This window comes from Musca domestica, unplaced genomic scaffold (genome assembly GCF_030504385.1).
Source record: "Musca domestica strain aabys unplaced genomic scaffold, Musca_domestica.polishedcontigs.V.1.1 7, whole genome shotgun sequence".
In the NCBI taxonomy this organism is placed as follows: Eukaryota; Metazoa; Arthropoda; class Insecta; order Diptera; family Muscidae; genus Musca; species Musca domestica.
In genome coordinates, this window is record NW_026712383.1 from 18,608,452 (window position 1) to 18,630,711 (window position 22,260).

At 35.0% G+C, this 22,260-nt stretch overlaps 1 protein-coding gene and 1 long non-coding RNA gene across 3 annotated transcripts in view; one reads left to right on the plus strand and one right to left on the minus strand.

Moving 5' to 3' along the window:
- Positions 1–22,260, plus strand: part of LOC101890139 (dual oxidase maturation factor 1) — a 144,739-nt gene that overhangs the window by 24,885 nt on the left and 97,594 nt on the right. The gene's annotated exons all lie outside the window — the stretch shown is intronic.
- Positions 17,082–17,978, minus strand: LOC131806090 (uncharacterized). The gene is made up of 4 exons (XR_009343955.1): positions 17,683–17,978; positions 17,441–17,572; positions 17,226–17,375; positions 17,082–17,159 (listed from the first exon to the last, which is right to left on the minus strand). It is a non-coding gene; the product is annotated as an uncharacterized LOC131806090 (long non-coding RNA).

Here is a 22,260-nt window from a genome sequence, read left to right on the forward strand (position 1 = left end):
TCATATAGCCCCCATATAACGGTACCACCCTATATTCGGTATTTTGATGATTTTAGCGACATTATTCACGGGAATTGTTTCAAATTTAGTATTTGAAGTTCAAAATGGATACTACAACCTAAGACGGAAAATTATCCGTGCAGGTCCACGTCTTCGTATAGCCCCCATATAACGGTACCTCCCGATATTCGGTATTTTGATGATTTTAGCGACATTATTCACCGGAATTGTTTTAAAATTGGTATTTGATGTTCGTTATGGGAACTACAGTCTGTGACAGAAAATTGTCTGTGCGGGGCCAGGTCTTCGGATAGCCCCCATATAACGGTACCTCCCTATATTCGGTATTTTGATGATTTTAGCTACATTATTCACCGTTTATTTCAAGTTTCGAATTTGAATATGGTAATGGCTTATGAGAAACAATGCCTATGTATGCCCACGTCGTATAGACCCCAAAATAACGGCTATATTCGGTATTTTTAAAATTTTACCAGCATTTTTTAAGGATTTTATTTTTTGAAAATTTCCAAATTCGTTGCAAATGGTGGAGGGTATTAAAAGTTCGGCCCGGCCGAACTTACTGCTTTTTAACTTGTTCTTTCTTTCTTATTATACCCTACACCACATAGTGGTAAGGGTATTATGTCTTTGTGCATTTGTTTGTAACATGGAGAAGGAAACGAGATAGACCCATAGTTACTTTTGAGAACCTTCATAGAATCACTTTCTGAGTCGATTTACGCATGTCAGTCCGTCTGTCCGTCCGTCCGTCTGTCCATGTATTCTTGTGAACAAAATGCAGGTCGCATTTATTATCCGATTGAGATGAAATTTTCCAAACAATATTTTTTTGGCCCAACGACGAACCCTATTGAAATTGGTGAGAATCGATTCAGATTTGGATATAGCTCCCATATATATCTTCTTCCGATTTCGGGTTAAATGTGCACCAAATGTCCACTATCAGTCCAAATTACCCGAATTTTGGCACACCCAACGGAGTTCGGCCTAGAAGCAAGTATATCAAATTTGGAGAAAATCGGTTCAGATATAGCTATAGCTCCCATATATATCTTTCATCCGATTTGATCTTTAAGTCCCTCACATTCCTACTATGCACTCCACAACCGTGATATTTGGTACAAGGTATTAGATGGAGCACAGAAATAGCTGTTTCAAATTTTATCGAAATCGGTTCAGATTTGGATATAGCTCCCATATATATCTTCATCCGATTTCGCGTTAATTGAGCACCAAATGGCCAATATCAGCCCAAATGGCCCGAATTTTGGCACATGTGACCGAGATTAGCCTTAAAGCAAATACAACAAATTTGGAGAAAATCGGTTCAGAAACAGCTATAGCTCCCATATATATGTTTTATCCGATTTGGTGTTTAAGTCTCTCACATTCGTAATATGCACTCCACAAGAATGATATTTGGTACCAGATATAAGATACAGCCCAGAAAAAGCTGTTTGTAATTTTATCGAAATCGGTTCAGATTTGGATATAGCTCCCATATATATCTTCATCCGATTACGGGTTAATTGTGGACCAAATGACCGATAAAAGTCCAAATGGACTGAATTTTAGTACATCGGACCAAATTCAGCCTAGAAGCAAGTATATCAAATTTAGTGAAAATCGGTTCAGATATAGCAACCATATATATGTTTCATCCGATTTAGTGTTTTAGTCCCTTACATTCGTAAAATTCACTCCACAACCGTGATATTTGGTACCAGGTATTAGATGGAGCACAGGAATAGCTGTTTTAAATTTTATCGAAATTCAGATTTGGATATTGCTCCCATATATATCTTCATCCGATTTCGGGTTAAATGTGCACTAAATGGTCAATGTCAGCCCAAATCACCTGAATTTTCGTACATAAGACCGAATTCAGTCTAAAAGCTAATACGTAAAATTTGGAGAAACCCTGTTCAGAGATAGCTATAGTTCGTAAAATGCACGATAGAATTAGATAGATTTTGATTTTGAACCAAATATCTCATAGAGCTCAGAAATGCCCTGTATAAACCTTTTTACGAGAGCTCTACTAAATATGCATTGTGGTGTAGGGTATCATATAGTCGGCCCCGCCCGACTTTTGAGCTTTCCTTACTGGTTTTTTATAGTCATTTTGTTATTTCTTACTTAATCTCTTCCCCGTCTGACTTGATGTTTGATGTCACTATTTAATTCCTTCTTTTTTTAGTATTTTTGTTATGAGTGTACATGTGCTCATGTTTAAGAGTTAACATAAAAATATTTTAGTACTGCGCATGCGCAACTTCAACCATTTGATTTATGGTCTGTTGAATGTGCGTTCGTTCATTGGGAGGAGGAAGATGATGATGATGTTTAACAATAAAAACAAATTAAAATAATTTAATAATACTTAGCTGTGACATATTAGACAAATAAGCGATGCATAAAATTCAGTTGAATTATGGAGAATAGGAAACGCTATATACATTCCTCTTGAATTAATACTCCAGACTTTATTAAAAACGTGGTTACGAGTCTCCAATGTTTTGAACTCCATATTGACTGACTGAACGTATTTTGTAGTGGACTGTCTTAGTGACACATTTTCTAGTCAATGCAAGTTAGAAAGGCATTAAGAAAGAATTGGCGAATACCCAGCGGATCTTGTGGGAGGGTCTACGCTCAAAAGATCGAGAGCAAATAAGTACCCGATTTTCTACACTTATGGAATTGCCGTACTCCGAGCCAAAACTGGATCGGAGTGGCTCCCTCAAACAGGCAGCATGTATATCTACAGCGCAAGTTGGATCAATTGATTTTAGAAGTGCTCTTTTGCAGAAATGGCGATTTTTACGGCAAAAAATAAATTTATTAACTTTAAATTTTAAAGTTTTCTAATATTATTAAATACTCCACATATTTGGTGTGTTCCAGAATTGCAAAAATGTTAAAGTTTTTAATACGATAACCGAATTTTATACCCTTCACTGTTTGGAACACCTCACAAAGTATTTATAAAGGTACAAGTAAAAAATCTGTAATTTCGACCGGGCTGAACTTTGAATACCCTCCACCATTTGGAACGAGTTTGGCTATTTTCAAAAAAAAAAAAAAAAAAAATCCGACAAAATTTTTGTTAAAATCTTAAAAATTCCGAATTCCATTCAATTTATTAACTTTAAATTTTAAAGTTTTTTGATACTATTTTTGAACAGCATAAAATTCTACGTCGACTTAGCAATGTCCGTCCGTCTATCCGTCTGTCGGAGGAAATCACACTAGCTTCCGAACGAAATGAAGTAGGTTGATAAAATTTTACGCCAATATATATTATGTCTGCAGGTCTTTTGGTATTGAAAATGGGCCATGTAGGTTCACACTTTGGTATAGCCCCCATATAACGGTACCTCCCGAAATTCGGTATTTTCATGATTTTAGCGACATTATTCACCGAAATTGTTTCAAATTTGGTATTTAAAGTTCGTAATTGATATTGCAGCCTATGACAGAAGATTGCCTGTGCTTATAGCCCCCATATAACGGTACCTCCCGATAATCGGAATTTTGATGATTTTTGCGACATTATTCACCGGATTTGTTTTAAATTTGGTATTTATAGTTCGTAATGGATACTACAGCTTATGACAGAATTCTGTCTGTCCACGTCGTCGTATATACCCTAATATAACGGCTGAATTCGATATTTTAAATATTTTAACAGAATTTTTATCGGATTTTTTTTTCGAAAATAGCCGAACTTGTTCCAAATGGTGGAGGGTGTTCAAAGTTCAGCCCGGCCGAAATTACAGATTTTTTACTAGTACCTTTATAAAATCGAAAAAAAAAACCAAAACTAGTAGATTCTGGCAGGTTCTGGAACAGAGAATTTGAAAGGAAAAAAAAAAAAAATAAAAAAGCATTGGCAAATCTCTTTACGCAGAAACATGTGTTAATGTTTACGTAAATTCTACTACATTCGAACATGAGCTATATCGATCCACTATATCGTGTATTCCCCATACAACGTGACACCCAATATTCGGTATTTTTATTTCAATTACATTTTTTAACGAAATTGTCTAAAAATCCACACATGGAGTTCCTTCTGAGTACTTTACCCCCTGGAAGAGAATTGTCTATATAGGTCAACGATATCAAATAGCCCCCATGCAACTGTATATTCCGATATTAGGTATTTTGATGATTTTTGCAACATTTTTTCACGAATTTGTCTAAAAATTGGTATTTGAAGGTTATAATGCGTTCTAGCTCGCATTGCGAAACATTGTATGTATAGATCCACATTTCGGTATAGCCTCCATATAACGGTAGCTCCCTATATATGGTGTTTTGATGATTTTTGCACATTTTTAAACGGTTATGTCTAGCAATTGGTATTTGTAGTTCGTAATGGGTTATAGCTCCTGTTGCGAAACATTGTGTGTGTAGGTCCAAATTTTGTTATAGCCCCCATATAACGGTACCTCCCGATATTCGTTATTTGGATGATTTCAGCGAAATTTTGTGCCGGAATTGTTCCAAATTTGATATTTAAAGTTCGCAATGGGTACTACAACCTATGACAAAAAATGCGTATGCAGGTCCACATCTTCGTGTAGCCTCCATATAACGATACCTCCTGATATTCCGTGTTTTGACGATTTAAAGAACATTTCAAATATCGTATTTAAGGTTCTTATATACATATTACAAGCGGCCAGATTTGGAATATAGCGACAAACATTTTTTGTCATAGGCTGTAGTATCCTTCACAAAGTGTAAGTACGAAATTTGAAACAATTTAGGTGAATAATGTCGCTAAAAGCATCAAAATATCCAATATAGAGAGGTACCGTTATATGGGGGCTATACGAAGATGTGGATGCACACGATTTGTTTTTTGCTATATGTTATAGTACCCATTAGGATTTTTCAACATGATATTGGATACGATTCCGGAGAATAATGTTACTGAAATCATCAAAATACCGAATATCGGGAGCTACCGTAATATGGGGGCTATACGTCCTGCCAGATTTGGAATATATCGACAACAATTTTCTGTCATAGGCTGTGGTATCCATTACGAACTTTTAATACGAAATTTCTAAAAATGTCGGTGAATAATGTTTCTGAAAGCATCAAAATACCAAAAATCGGAAGGTACCGTTATATGGAAATTATTTTCCATAGGTTGTAGTAACTATTAAGATTTCCCAATACGAAATGTGAAATGATTCTGCTGAATAATGTTGCTGAAATAATCAAAATACCGAATATCGGGAGCTACCGTTATATGGGGGCTATACGAAGATGTGAACCTGCACACGAAATTATTTTCCATAGATTGTAGTAACCATTAAGATTTCCCAATACGAAATTTGAAATGATTCCGCTGAATAATGTTTCTGAAATCATCAAAATACCGAATTCCGTATGGGGGCTATACGAGGACGTGGACCTGCATACAAAAATGTTTTTCATAGGCTGTAGTACCCATTACGAATTTCAAATATGAAATTTGTTATAATTCCAGTAAATACTGTCGCTAAAATCATGCAAATACCGAATATCGGGAGGTACCATTATATAGGAGCTATACGAAAACGTGGACCGACACGGCCCTTTTACGAACTAAACCTGCCTACTGGTAAACTATGCATGTATGCAAAATTTTAGCCTTCTATCTCAATTTCTTCGATTGCGTGATTACAACAGGCAGACAGACGGACATCGCTAGATCGTCTTAGAATTTTATGCTGATCCAGAATATCTAAAATTTTGGGGGGCTATTATAAATATTTCGATTGCGTGATTACAACAGACAGACAAACGGACATCGCTAGATCGTCTTAGAATTTTACGCTGATCCAGGATATCTATATTTGGTAGGGCCTATTATAAATATTTCGAGGAGTTACAAACGGAATGACAAAGTTAATATACCCTACATAGAATGACAAAATCGGATACTTCCTTCGAGAGTTATCGTCAGATATGCGGATGGACATGTCTAGATCAATTTCAAATATTCTGAAACGGATTTGTTCCAAAAAGACCTTGGGTCTAAAACTGTTATTTCGATAAGGCAAGTTATGGTTGTATTAAATGATTTATGCCCTCTGTAGCCATATGGCTGAGTGTTTAAGAAGCCTATATAGGTTCTGAGAATATTGACTCTTTTCGATGTCTATCCCAACATCATCATCGAAGCTTTCTACCTGAGTCTCATATTGCAAAATTTCGATTGTACCACTTCCAAGATGTAGTAAATTTGGGTACTTATATCATTTTAATCTCAAGCAAATATCTATTCCGAAACTTGAATGTCGAATATCTAGTTTTCAAAAATAAACAGAAACATAAACATTTTTTTACCGTAACCGGCGATATACCCATATTTTTGTTGTTGTACATCTTAGGTGGCATAACATTATTAAGCATCCGAATATAATATTGTTTATTACCTTTTAATATCAATATCTATGCAAGCCATCAAACGAATATCTACGCAAATTTGTTCCCAATTTGTGTAATAAAATTTCAATTTCTGGGTCAATGTATCACCTATCGACCGACCAACCTAACACCACCACCAATCAGCATCATGGTACTAAATTTGACTTGTTTGAATTTAATTAAATGTTCTTTCAACTCTTGACACCGTCGGCAATTTATTACAAAATTGCAACAATGAACAATTCGAGTCGAGCCAGACTGAATATCCGATAACCCAAAGAACCGAAACACAGCGAACAATCGCAAAATCACTAACATAATCCGTTATAAATCCAAAAATTTAATTTGTTGTCGTTAAAAAAAGCAAAACAAAAAAAAAAAAAAACAACAACAAATAATGGCTGCGGTAGAAAATTTATAAACATATTTTGTGTTAAGGTTCAGAAGCCGGTTAAGCCTTCTTTCAGTTGTTTTTTTCTTGGTTTTGTTTTTGCATGACGTCTTTGGGGAATAATATAGGCCCCCTCTATCCATTGAGGACAGGCAGGCAGGCAGACAGACAGATTTCTTATTACAACACCCAGGCGGAACACACCTTAGCGCCAAACAATGAGCAGAAAAAATTGGCAAGCTGCTCCTATATATATACACATTTAAGGTACTCACACCAGCAATGGAAAAGTTTCACTACGCTGAGCTGTGCGGTGTGTTTTTATTTTTGTTTTCTGCCAAAAATAAATGCAGAAAAAATACTGAAAAAAAAATAAAAAAAACCGGGCAACTGTTAAACAAGTATCAATGGATGAATGAATGTGATAAACGGTCAAAGGCGACAATGTTATACCACTCCATGGAATGTTGTTGTTTTTGCTGTTATTGTACTCCGATCGCTTTAGATTGTCTTATTGGATTGGACGGATCAGTGGTGGTTAGTTTTGTGGTAGTCTACCACAACGGCGATGTCGATGACGATCACCGCCGCCGTCGACATGTGTGTGGGCGAGTTATTTGATAGTCAATTCACGTTATGGTATGATTCAACTTGTTTTTCGGTGTTGTATCAAACCATGGTAGAACCAGCGTATGGGTCAAAGGTGAACATATTTTTTTGAAATTGTTGTTGTCTTTACATGATGTTTTAACAATTATATCAAGATTTGTATTTGAGAAAAGGTGTTGTTTAAATAAAAAGAATTTTAATAGAATTTCGATAATGACTTTATTCAAAATAGGAAATAAAAAACACAGAGCGACCCTAGCAATTATTTGGGGAAAAAGCCCCCAAATCTCCTTTATTTTTAAATAACTCCTGGCTAGAGTATTCGAAAACTGACCGTAATAGAATGTATTCTTCTAATTACCTAAAATCGACGTTTTACACCATAACCATATTCATATTATGTTTATACCCTTCACCCTACCATGGAGGGTATATTAACTTTGTCATTCCGTTTGTAACTCCTAGAAATTCCCATAACTTTGTCCCGATATCCCGATATTCGGTATTTTCATGGTTTTAGCGACATTATTCACCGGAATTGTTTCAAATTTTGTATTTGAAGTTTGAATGGGTACTACAGATTATGACTAAAAATTGCCAATAGAGCTTCATGTCTTCTCCATATAACAATACATCCTGATGTTCGGCATTTTGATGATTTTAGCGGCAATATTTACCGGAGTTGTTTCAAATTCGTATTAAAACCTCGGAATCGATTCTTCACCCAATGACAAAAAATTACTTATGATGGACCACGCGTTCGTACATCCCCTATATAAGGCGTTTCATTTGAGAGGTATTTCTCTACGGATTTTTTTTTTTGAAAAATTTCAAGTTCCTTCAAAAAGTTGGATGGTATTAAAAGTTCAGCCCGGCCTAACTTAGTTAATTTTTAAATGGGTTTTTAAATAATGGCATACAAACTTTTAACATTTGGTACCTGATATGTTTGTCTTTCTAGTAAATAATCTAAGTTTAATATCCCCTCATTACTTCCGGTTAAAACCAGGCCTCTTATCGAAAATCTATTATCATAGAATAGGTTGTAATGTGGGCTATACGAAAACATGGACCTTTACAACCTATTATCTGCCAGAAAACAAATTGTGATAATTATCTTAAATAATATAACCAAGACACAGCAAAATAAATATAGGGAGGTACCGTTGTATGGGGGCTTTACGAATATGTGGGTCTTTAAAAATAATTTTGGTGCCGTAGAAAGTTGGACGTATTACAAAGTCCAAATTCCACATTATAAATAATTCCGGTGAAAAGTGAAAAAAATACTAATATAGGCAAGTACCGTTATATGAGGCTTGCATATGCAATTTTCTGTCATAGACTGCACTACCCATATGGATGGTCATTGGACCATATTTTGGAGAAAAATAGATTATAACTTTTATGTAAAATATACGAAAATTTCCCCTTATCAAAAATTTTGCACAAAAAATTTGTTACGCCCCGAGAAAACCCCTACTGAAATTGGAGATAAAATGTCAAAATTTAGATAAAGCTCGCATATATGTCTTCCTCTGATTTACCTTTTATTGTTCACAAAATTTGTCATATTAGTCCGATTACTAGGGAATTTGGTATATACAACAAAATTAATCCCAGAAATATGTCTGTTAAATTTGGTGGAAATCGGTGCAAATATAACTATGGCTCTTAAATATATGTTTAATCCGATTTGGTCTTTAAGTCCCTCACATTCGTAATATGCCATGCACAACAATGATATTTGGTGCCAGATAAGTTATGGAGCTCAGAAATACGGCTGTCGAATTTTATCGAGATCGCTTTCGATTTGGATAAAACTTCCATATATATCTTCGTCCTATTCCAGGTTTATTGTGCACCTTATGGACGTACGTCTCCATATGGTGGAATTCGGCTTAAATATATATTTTTTAATGTAATCCTAATCTGTAGCAATGTTATTTAGTACGAAAGGTAAAAATGCCTCTGTCAAATTTGGTGAAATTCGGTTCAAAATTGGATATACCTTTCATTTATTACTTCCCTCTGAAACCAAATTATAACTGACTTTAAAGGCATGATACTAGTTAAAAAAAAAAATATATATATATATATATATATATATATATATATATATATATATATATATATATATATATATATATATATATATATATATATATATATATATATATATATTTTTTTTTTTTTTTTTTTGTTACGGGAGCTCTACTACATATACATGTTGGTGTAAAGAAAATTCCTTCCAAATGGTTGAGGGTATTCAAAGTTCGGGCCGGCCGAATTTACTGCCTTTTCATTTGTAAAATTTCAAAATGTTTACCATTCGTGGGGGAAGAAGCAGTGGGTTAATTCTATCACCTGATCTAAGTCTTATCTAAATATTACAATGCGCCATATTTGAACTATATTGGGTATTACCATCGTTCAATATTAGATTTGTGTTTTTTCGCAACATATTGAAATTTTGTAGGAGACACATTAGAAAGAGCGGTCCATATCCGAGCTCGATCTAAGGTAAAAATATTAAGATGAACCATGTTTAGACCAATCAAAAAGTCGTACTAGATCAACAACAAATGTCCTAATACTTATTTCGCAAAAAAAAAACAAGGGCCTAAAACTGTTATATTGATGAGACACATTTGGCCCAGAATTATAGCATATATGTTTGATGTACTCCTATTATGTTTGATATTGTAAATGGGCTGCATTGGTAGGTATAGCCCCCCATATAACAGTACATTTTACCGTTTTTTATTTGGAAGTTTTGGTTCCAAAATCCAACAATTTCACCTTCAATTTGGTACTTAGGGTTGGTAGTTCAGCTAAAAAATAAAATTAAATTAAATAAATAAAAAAATGAAAAATAAAAAAACTATTTAAAAAACAGTTAAGCTGGGCTGGGCCGGGCCTAACTTTTTATACCTTACACCATTTTGAAGAAAATTGAAAAATTAAAAAAAAAAACAAGTAAAAAAAGCCGGGCCGAACTGCTATTTGGTACCAATTTGGTAATTTTCAAAAAATAAAATCCGTTAAAAATCCTGTTATAGTCTTAAAAATACCGAATGTAGCCGTATATTAGGGTCTATACGACGACGTGGACCTACTTTGAATACCCTCCGCTCTTTGGTACAAATTTAACAATTTTCAAAAAAATAAAATCCGTTAAAAATCCTTTTATAGTCTTAAAAATACCGAATGTAGCCGTATATTAGGGTCTATACGACGACGTGGATCTACATAGGCAACAAATGCGAAACTTGAAAAAAATCTGTATATAGGGAAAATCTGTATATATATATAGGGAAGTACAATGGGGGTTATAAAACGTGGACCTGCACAGACAATTTTCTGGCATAGGCTGTAGTAACCATTACGAACTTCAAATAACAAATTTGAAACGATTCCGGTGAAAAATGTCCCTATAATCATTAAAATACCGAATATCGGGAGGTACCATTATATGGGGGCTATACAAAGACGTGGACCTGCGCAGACAATTTTCTGTCATAGGATGAAGTATCCATTACGAAACGAAGTATCCATTACGATTGAAACAATTCCGGTAAATAATTTCGCTAAAGTCATCAAAATATCGAATAATTCGGGAGGGGGGGGGATGGTTTACCGTTATATGGGGGCTATACGAAGACGTGGACCTGCACCGACAATTTTCTGCCTTAGGATGTAGTATCCATTACGAACTTCAAATACCAAAATTGAAACAATTCCGGTAAATAATGTCGCTAAAATCATCAAAATACCGAATATCGGGGGGTACCGTTATATTGGGGCTATACGAAGACGTGGACCTGTACAAATAATTTTCCGTCATAGGCTGTAGTATTCATTACGAAATTCAAATTCAAAACTGCGTCGAAATGTACCTCTCAAATTAAAACCGTTATATGGGGGCTATACGAGGACGTGGTCCTGCAGAAGTAATTTCTGTCCTACGCTATATTAACGGTTCCGTACTTTATATGTGAAATTTGAAACAATTCCGGGGAATAATGTCGCAAAAATCATGATAATACCGAATATCTGGAGGTACCGTTATATAGGCGCTATAATGAAACGTGGACCTATTTAATCAGTTCTCTTCTAGGGGGTATAGTACTCAGAACGAACTCCTTTTGTTGATTTTTAGACATTTCCATTAACAAATTTGGTTAAAATCATAAATATGCCGAATACCGAGGGGAACCGTTATATGGAGGTTATATATATATATATATATATATATATATATATATATATATATATATATATATATATATATATATATATATATATATATATATATATATATATATATATATATATATATATATATATATATATATATATATATATATATATATATATATATATATATATAATTCTCTTTCAGGGGATAAAGAACTTACAAGGAACTGCTTGCATGGATTCCCTTGGAAAATCTTGCTTAAATTATCAAAATACCGAATATCGAGAGGTGTCGTTATATGGGGGCTATACGATATTGTGGACCGTATAGACCATCTTAGAACTTGACCTGCCTGCACACAGACTACAGATTTGTGCAAAATTTTAACTTCCTATCTTAATTCGTTTTGAGTGTATGACAAACTTAATATACCCCCATGCTATGTACGATAGAGGGTATTTAAAAATTATATTAACCCTTTCAAAAAAATTGTAGTATAGTTATTGAGGAATTCCAAAATTTTATGAATTTTAAGTAAAGACAATTTCAAGTTTTCAAATGATGGGAGTATAAAAAGTTCGACCCAGCTGTACTTCTTACTTTTTTATATCAATGTTATATTGGATTTTTTATTTACTAAAAACTTAAAAATTTCTTCTATCCCTTAAATCGACTTAAATTTTTATAAATCCCTTTCAGGGGACTGTTTTAAATGTTCGACTTTTTTAAATCTATCATTTGAAACGAATTTATAAAACTGTAATTTGCAATTATCAGTTTCAAAAAAAATGCTCACAATTACATCATATCCTCATATTTGCCATAACATCTAAATATACCCATCTATGGGCGGTTACAAGCCTTAAACGAAAAGTGAAAAAGCGGCGATTATCTTAAAATGCTGTCATGACAGAAGCAACAAAAAAAGCAAAACTCAATCCCGCATTTATGACAATTTCAAATAAAGTAAAAAAAAAACGAAACACTTGCTACAGGCACAAAGTTGATCGACTGGCAACAGATCCGCACCGGGGGAATAAACACATCAGCTGTATTTTTAAGCGCGATTGCCCGCTCCCCAAAGCAACATACTTTGTCCATTTTCGTTTCGTTGCGGTCGTTTTCATTCAAACAACAGTTTTCTACATATGAGGAATAGTTAGTTGTCCAGTTTGTATTTATTTGTCTTTTTTTCATTTTTATTTTTTTGAGCAAAAACATGTTGTAAAAAAATGCAAACATTTCCGTCTTTGCATTTTTATGGTAATACCACTTTGTCTCTTGGCTTCTCTCCCTCTCCTCATCTGCGCTCACTGAGCAGTGACTTGTTCGATTGGCTTTGCGTCATGAAAACAATTTCACTTTCTTTTGGTCTTGAAATGCAGACACAACAACCCAAACCCCAATGCCATCCTCTTTGCGCACAGCGACAACAACACCGCCGTCATTCATAAAACTGGTACACCATCCATAATAACAGCAACATCCACACTTTGGGAGGGAGGTACACTCGAAGTAGAAGCAAAGAAGTTGATAACACATAACCATACGACGGATCGCGTAATAACTGCATTTGATCTTCACCATCTCAGAGAGAGAGAGTACAGTGGCACTGAAAGTGAGTTTTCCTCTTTTTCTCTTTCTTCTTTGACTTCCCCCCATACCTCGAAATGAGGTAGGTGGTCACTTGTCTCCTCCCGGCCTTTTCTCTCACCATACACGAGGTTTCCCGCTTTATCGTTCACACTGTGATGTGAAATCAGGTTTAGATGTTGTTTTCATTTTTATGTTTGCACTCTCAGCTGACGACGACGATGAGACCGGGTTTTGTTTGTTTGTTTGGTTTTACCCAGTTTGATGCCATGGTTGAATTGTTTTTGCATTAATACCGTACCGTACCGCAAACATTGGGGAATTGGTGTCAAGTGTTGCCGTTTTCTATGACAGAGTTTTCATGGAATAAAAGCTAAAACTGAAAATATATAAAGAACCCGAAAAGAAAGGTCAAAATTTAGGCATATTTAGTAGAACTACCCTAACAAGGCCTAAAAAAAACGTTTATATTGGGAATTTATGTGAAGTAGATCATACCAACCATGATCTTATTTGAATGCGTATTATTGCTTTAGAGTATCTATAAATTCATAGCGAACAGAAGTAATATATGAGAAGTATATCCTACTCTAAGTCGATTTCCTCTAAATTTAACGGAGGCATTTGTATCTCTCGATTTTGAGAGCGTTTGAATATAAACATATATTTCGGAGCTCTAGCTATATCTGATCCGATTGTAGGCAAAATTCATCCTATTTGAACGAAACCGGATGAAGAAATGTATTGGAGATATATCAAAATCTTAACCGATCTCAATAAAATTTATCAGAGGGATTTTTATGTTATATCTGATAGCTGGCATTAAATATCGTTGCTGTGCATTGTATGGGTGTTAGGATCTTAAATACAAAATCGGATGGAACATATCGTTCTTCCAGGCTGGATACGAAGAGAATACATACATATTTACTCAATACTTGTTGGTTTGCTGTGTATTTATTGATTCTGTGGTTGTGGTCTTTTCGACTCCTCTTTTTGTAGAGGATTTTTTTAAAAATAATTTTTAATAACCGACAAATTTCCTCGGACATGAGGAAAAGGGGAAGTTCTTCGGACTCTAACACAACCGATCCTACATAACCCAAAATTCTTTTAATTCATTGGCTAGCTATGTTAACATTTACTGAGCTGACTTGAAGGACCACTTGTTTTAGGAATATTTGCTGCTGATTCGGACGATATTCAGACAAACACAATATTTTTGGAAAACAAAGAAACAACTTAAGTTTAGTAAACGCTCTTGACTTTTTTAAATTTTTTCCAGAGTTGGGTATTCTTGGGGGACGTACCCGGATATTTGATCCGAATGTAAGGTCCAAGACCCGAATGTAAGGTCCAAGACCCGGACCTACATACTATCGATATCATACTTAAGGTTGAATTATTTAAGACGATTCGGAAGTTATACTCAATTATCGATTTTTTGGATCCGACCAAGACAAAACTTTAGCTACAGCTTTTCCAAAATGCTGCAATTAGTGCTTCTATATTTTGTGGCTCCAGAGATATGGGTCTTTCAATCTGAAATTAATTCTGTTTTAGGGTTTTCTAAAATTGATGCTGAAATTTTCTCCTCTGAGTATGTCCACAACCGGCTACGCAAAACAGAGACATTCCAATTTTGACACGATCTTCGGCCGTGGCTTAAGATCTTCTCTTCTGGGTATCTCCAACACCGGCTTCGCGAACCAAATTTTTACTAAATTTAGTACATATTTTTAGTAGCCGTTTTTCGCCGGGGTACTAAATCGAATTAGGTCGACTGGGTGCAAAGGCCTATAACTCTGGATCGATATTGAAGAATTTTGGAAGGGTTATAGTGTCAACTATTTTCTCATCTGGGTATGTCCAACAACGGCTACGCAAACTACAGATTTTCCAATTTTGACATGATCTTTGGCCGTGGCTTAAGATTTTCATCTCTGGATATGTCCAATACCGGCTTCGCGATCCAAATTTTTACTAAATCTAGTACATTTTTTTAAGTAGCCGGTTTTCGATTGGGGTACTATTAGGTCGACTGGGTTCAAAGGTCCGATATATATACCTCTGGATCGATATTGTAGCATTTTGGAAGGGTTCTAGTGTCAACTATAATTTAGTGGACTCCAAAAAAGATTCCACAATTTGATAATTTTTACACACTCCAAGTCGGTTAAAACAACCCCGTTATGCGACTACTTTTTGGATAGTTATTTTTATTAGCTTTCATATTGCTCATATCGGGTAAGTACATTCGAGTCTAACTCTGGTCTTGAAAATGGGCTTTCCGGTCAAATAACCGGGTATTCGGGTACGTCCCCCAAGTAGAAAATACTTTCTCGGAATTGGGGTACAAATAACTGCCCCTACCTCTGGAAAAAATCAAAGAAATCTGAGAGTTTTTACTAAAGTAGATTTACGCCTTTGTATCCATTCATCAACACCCTTATTTTGTGATTTTTCCGACATTTCTCACTCGAAAAAGGCCACAATGGCAACTCTGTCTTTGTTTTATTCCATTGAGGAGTTTTGTTTTGATTTTTTTCTTTATACCATACGTGTGTATATATTTTTCCATTTGACCGTTAATAAATCGTCACAGTATTCCGAAGTCTTGATTTCTGACGGGTGTTCTGGCTTAGCGTGATGTACTTCTTATTCAAAATAAAGTAAAAATCCACCATAAAATTGTTTAAAAACTGTCACTTTTTGGAGCTCCATTTGGTAAATTGATCGCCGATTTGGTAAATTAATATTGGAGCTGATGTGAGCAAACTCGGAAGAAGTCGGTAGAGCCTCTGATAGAGAACATTAATAGAGAAATGAGACAACTGTGAGCTGTTTTAATATCGTCCCGAGTCCTGAACCGGGTATTCGGGTACGTCCCCCAAGTAGAAAATACTTTCTCGGAATTGGGGTACAAATAACTGCCCCTACCTCTGGAAAAAATCAAAGAAATCTGAGAGTTTTTACTAAAGTAGATTTACGCCTTTGTATCCATTAATCAACACCCTTATTTTGTGATTTTTCCGACATTTCTCACTCGAAAAAGGCCACAATGGTAACTCTGTCTTTGTTTTATTCCATTGAGGAGTTTTGTTTTGAGTTTTCTTATTTACACCATACGTATGTGTATATTTTTCCATTTGACCGTTAATAAATCGTCACAGTATTCCAAAGTCTTGATTTCGACGGGTGTTCTGGTTTTGCGTGATGTGCTTCTCTTTCAAAATAAAGTAAAAATCCATTCTAAAATTTTATTAAAAACAGTCACTTTTTGGAGCTCCATTTGGTAAATTGATCGCCGATTTGGTAAATTAATATTGGAGCTGATGTGAGCAAACTCGGAAGAAGTCGGTAGAGCCTCTGATAGAGAACATTAATAGAGAAATGAGACAACTGTGAGCTGGGTTCCACTTAAGACCCCTCACAGTGCAAACAACTGTAAACTTTAACATGGGGATGTCATACGAAGTAACCAATTGGCTCCCTTTGCATTACCTGTAGATGGTACTTTACTAGTTCCAGATTTACAGTCATATACCACTGACAAAAGACTAACCCTTACCAAGTTCCAAGTACACAGCCACAGACTAGTGTCAGCAGACTGCCTTTTAACTAGTTCTGTGTATACAGTTATGTACTAGTGTCATTAGACTATTCCTTATCTAGTACAAGCAGACCAATTTTAAACTGGTTTCCCATGCGCTAGTTCAGTACCAATTATTGTTAGTGAAATTCTAATTTTTAGTTCATTTTTTTATTACAAACAAATGAATACAAATATACCTTACTCTATAGAACTTGAACAAAAATAAATTTAATTAATTATTTATAAAAGCACTTGTATTGCTTTTCGCAGTTGTGTTTTAGGGGTGTCCGAATATTCTGTAACTGGTATTGAATCTGCAAAAAATAATGTTTAATGTATGAAAATGTAGAATATAAAAATAATGTTTATATACACCTTACCTAAAATAACGCTGTATATATTACTTAGGGACTTCAAACTTTTTTCCATGGTTTCCCTCAATATTATACTCGTAGTAATATTTGAACCGATAACATTTTTAAACATTTCGATGTTTCCTCTCCTTTTATAATTGATGCTATAATCTTTACCTAAAAATTAACAAAAATTGTATATAATCTATGTTTGTTCAGCAATACATTTAAAAAATACTTACATATATGTATTGATTCTCAATATTTTTCATAAGTGATGGGGAACCTATTCGATAATGGTATCTCATCACTTTGAGATCGTAGCACCATCACCTTCAACTCAGCTAAAGCATCAGCTAAAATTTTGATTTGACCTATAGTGAAAGCAAACAAATTAATAATTTGTAACAATTCAGAGAAGAATGCTATAATTTTACCTTGAATTACTTTTATTACTATTATTCCTTTTACTACTCATTCTTACCTTTTTATTTGTTATTTTCAACACTTTATAACTTATTTGCACAGAAAAATGATACTTCACTTCACAACGATCATAATAAGTATGCTTTTTCCAAACAAAACGCACTTGCATTCCTCAAGAATAACGGTGCATTGTTTTTTTATTGGTAATCTAAAAAAAAACTATTCAAAGTGGTTCTTGTTCGTAGAGATCTCATTCAAATGTTCGTCTGGTTTTTTCGTTGTGGTTTTTATTTATGCACAACTGTCGCTTCTTTGCATTACTTGGGGACGAAAAGGTGTCAATTGGTTACCTTTGCATTACTTGGGGACACATTTAGTACTAGTCCGGCTTATATCTTGTATAGGACTGGTGAAATTGAGTTAAATGGAATTTTCATTGCCAGCGGGAAGAATTTACTCTAAGAGTGAAATTGAGTGTTTGTGGTAGTAGCAAAGAGGGTTTGAGGTAGATCGTGGGAATTCACATCATTTTCAAAAAAAAAAAAAAAAACAACAAGTAAAAAAGCTGTAATTTCAGCCGGCCGAACTTTGAATACCCTCCACCATTTGGAATGTATTTGACAATTTTCAAAAAAAAAAATAAAAATAATAATAATAATAAAATAAAATCCGTTAAAATCTTAAATATACAGGATGTAGCCGTTATATTAGGGTCTATACGACGACGTGGACCTGCATAGGCCACTTTCGTTATAACCCATTAAAATATTCAAATGAGAAACTTGATTAAAAAAATTGTTTAATAATGTAGCTAAAATCATCATAATACAGAATATCAGAAGGTAACGTTATATGAGGGCTATACGAAGACGTGGATCTGCAAAGACAATTTTGTGTCATAGGCTGTAGTATCCGTTACGAACTTCAAATATCAAATTTGAAACATTTCCGGTGAACAATGTAGCTAAAATCATCAAAACACCGAATATCGGGAGGTACCGTTTATGAGGGCTATGCGAAGATGTGGTCCTGCACAGACAATTTTCCGTAATAGGCTGTAGTATCCGTTATGAACTTCAAATATCAAATTTAAAACATTTCCGGTGAATAATATCGCTAAAATCACCAAGATACCAAAAATAAGGAGGTACCATATGGGGGCTATACCAAAACGTGGACCTTCACCCACAATTTTCTGTCAAAGGCTGTAATATTCACTTTGAACTCCAAATACCAAATTTGAAACATTTCCGGTGAATAATGTTGCTAAAATCATCAAAATACCCAATGTAGGGAGGTGCCGTTACAGGGGACCTACGCGAAGACGTAGAGCTGCATTCATAATTTTCGGTGACAGGCTGTAGTACCAAGTAGGAACTTAAAATATGTCATCAAAATACCGAATGTACTTTAAATTGGGGCTATACGACCTGCATAGCCAATTTTCCGTCACAGGCTGTAGAACTCATTACGATTTTTTTTAACAAATTTACAATTCCGGTGAACAATGTCACTTAAATCAACTCACCTCTCAACACTGGCTCGTACGGCAGCGATATTCTCGTCCGATCGCCTTGGTCGACTTTTATATGGCCTCTTTGGAAAGAAAGAGCTTACCAGTCGAAAATTTTTCGTATAAACGATTAATGGTGGTCTTAGAAGGCGCACTTCTCACATTTTTTAATGTTTTAAAAGCACGTTGAGTTTTCACAATTGACTTCTTCTGTTGAATATGAATTTCAACTATTTCAGAGCGCTTGCGTGGCGTGTATTGGTTCATGGTAAAAATCTGCTTGGACTGACGCTTCAAACGCGGTATGTCATTAAGCGATGTGACATCTCTGTCAAAAGTTATGGCGTTGCGAGATGGGTCCGTCGAATATGGGCAACCCTGTACTTCTTTCAGCTAAACCGACTGATACTTTTAAACTTGTTTAGTTTACATTTCCAAAACTCATATAAATCTCGCTCCGATGGACAAAGATGGACTATATTCGAAATCTCTGATTTGTTGTTTTATCTATTCTCAAAAGACCATGTTACATGTTTTTGGTACCTTTTAGTACATTTTGTACCCTTAAGTTCGAATTTCCACAAAAACAATTCAATTTTGGGGTTCCAGCGTGAGCGGTACGAATTTTGCTATTTAATCCATAAATTGCTGAGAAAATCCCAACTCGAAATACTGTGCCACGCAATTTCTTGGTTTGCATTTCTTTCTGGTTTTTTTTTTGGTGGGTAAAGTGTTCGATTGATCACATGTAAGATTGTTTTTTGCACCATTGTTTTGTTGTTGTCATTATCACGAAATAGTTAATAAGTTGTCAGTCATTGCTGCGGCTCCTCCTCAGCGACTTCACCACATGTTTTTTAGCTCTTTTCTTTTCATATTTTCGCTTTTTCCTTCCTACAATTCCGTGTTTGGTCTTTGGTCATTGATGTGAGATATTTACACTGCTCTTCTCGGCATGCATGCGGTAGATGAATGGCGGAATGGATGGAGGTAAAGTGAGATCGTCTGACAAACCGGCAAAGCAGCTGGCAGTGCTGCCAGTGAGATGGTCATAGCATAAGTCCCGGTATTACGACGTTGTGTAACGTAATAGCTAACGATGTAATATTGATGTGTTTTGTCTTTGAATGTTTTGTTGTTTTTTTTTTTAATTATTTTATCACTTTTCACAGGGGAGTGTGTGTGTACGTCTGTCTTTTTGTTGTATATTTCATGTTTTCATTTGTCGTATTTATTGTTGTAATTTGTGGCATTTGTTGGAGCAGCTACTTATGTACACACGCTCAAATGTAATAGTGGAGTTGTTGTTGCTGTCTTTGGGGTGTAATGATTTTCTTTTGTTTTTCAATTTTTCTTTTTTTTTCAACAACAACAACTTTTCAAGTTTGATCGGTGGTGTAATTGTTTGGCATTGTGGGCACCAAAGTGAGCTTAGAGTTGTTTTTGATTGTGCCGATTGTGTGTTTTGGTTGTTGTTGTTATTGTTGTTGGTTTTTTGTTTTGTTTTGTCATTATGCCAAGTCCAATGATCAATGGTGGAGATTATGCGGTTATTACATTGCTTACAAAAGCAATGTTCGTGCGTTCAATTTTTTTTTTTATCTAACATTGGACGTTATGGCTGAGGGAGTTTTTGGGAATTTGTTTTAAGAAATTGGAAAATGCAAAAAGTGGAGGTGAATAGATGAATAAATCACCCATTAGAATATTTCAAAGTCGTAGGTGGTAATAGTAACACAAAAAAATTGGGACATCTTTTCATTTTTTTTTTAAATTTTCTCAATAGGTCTACTCAACGATAAATGGTATAATTTGAAAGCTTCTGAAAACGATTATTAAACAAGTGGTCACAAGGGGTCATTTAATCCCGTCTCGGTGGCGATGTCAAAAAACATTTTTTTGGGCCGGGCTTTTTTTTATAAAACCACCCAAGAGTCGAAAAGGTTATATTATAAGGTTATATTATAGGACATTATTTTAGGAAGCTTTGAATGTCAGTTATAATTTGGCATATATTTCGTGGACCCATATAATAGACTCTTTTTCGACGGTTTTATAAATATGTCAGGGTCCAAAAATATTAATCCTTGAATACGATTTTATTTAAAACAAGTAAAAAAGCAAATAAGATCGGCCGGGCCAAACCCTTAATACCCTTCACCATTTTAAAGGCACTTCAAATTAAAAAAAAAGATCCGTAGAAAAATACCTTCAAACGACCGTTATAGGCTGTAGTATCCACTTCGAACATCAAATGCGAAAATTTAAACCAATCCGGTAAAAAGTTTCGCTAAAATCATCAAAAGTCCGAATGTAGGGAGATACCGATATATGGGGATATTCTTCGAATGCGAGCTCCGAAACGATTCCGGTTAATAATGTCGCTAAAATCATCGAAATATCGAATGTCGGTAGGTGCCGTTATATGGGGGATATACGAAGGCTGTAGTATCCATTATGAGCTTCAAATACCAAATTTGAAACAATTCCGGTGAATAATGTCGCTAAAATCATCAAAATATCGAATATCGGGAGGTACCGTTATAAGGGGGCTTTACCAAAACGTGGACCTACATGGCCCATTTTTAATACCAAAAGTCCTGCAGATCTAATATACTTTTCATTAATATTTTATCAACATTCTTCGCTTCGTTTGGAAGCTAGAGAGATTTCCACATACAGATAGACGGAACTTCGCTAAATCGACATAGAATTTTATGCGGACCAAGAATATATATACTTTGTGGGGTCTTAAATGAATATTTCGAGGTGTTACAAACGGAATGACAAACTTAATATACCTTCCATACTATGGTGGAGATTTTTGCTAAGCCAGAATGAAGTCAATGTTTATACCCCACGCCACATAGTGGTAAAGGTATTATGTCTTTGTGCATTTATTTGTAACATGGGCAAGGAAGCGAGATAGACCCATAGTTGATTTTGAGGATCTCCATAGAATCACTTCTTGAGTCGATTTATGCTTGTCAGTCCGTCTGCCCGCCCGTCCATGTATTCTTGTGAATAAAATGCAGGTCGCATTTATTACCCGATTGAGATGAAATTTTCCAAACAATATTTGTTTGGCCCAAGAACGAACCCTATTGAAATTGGAGAGAATCA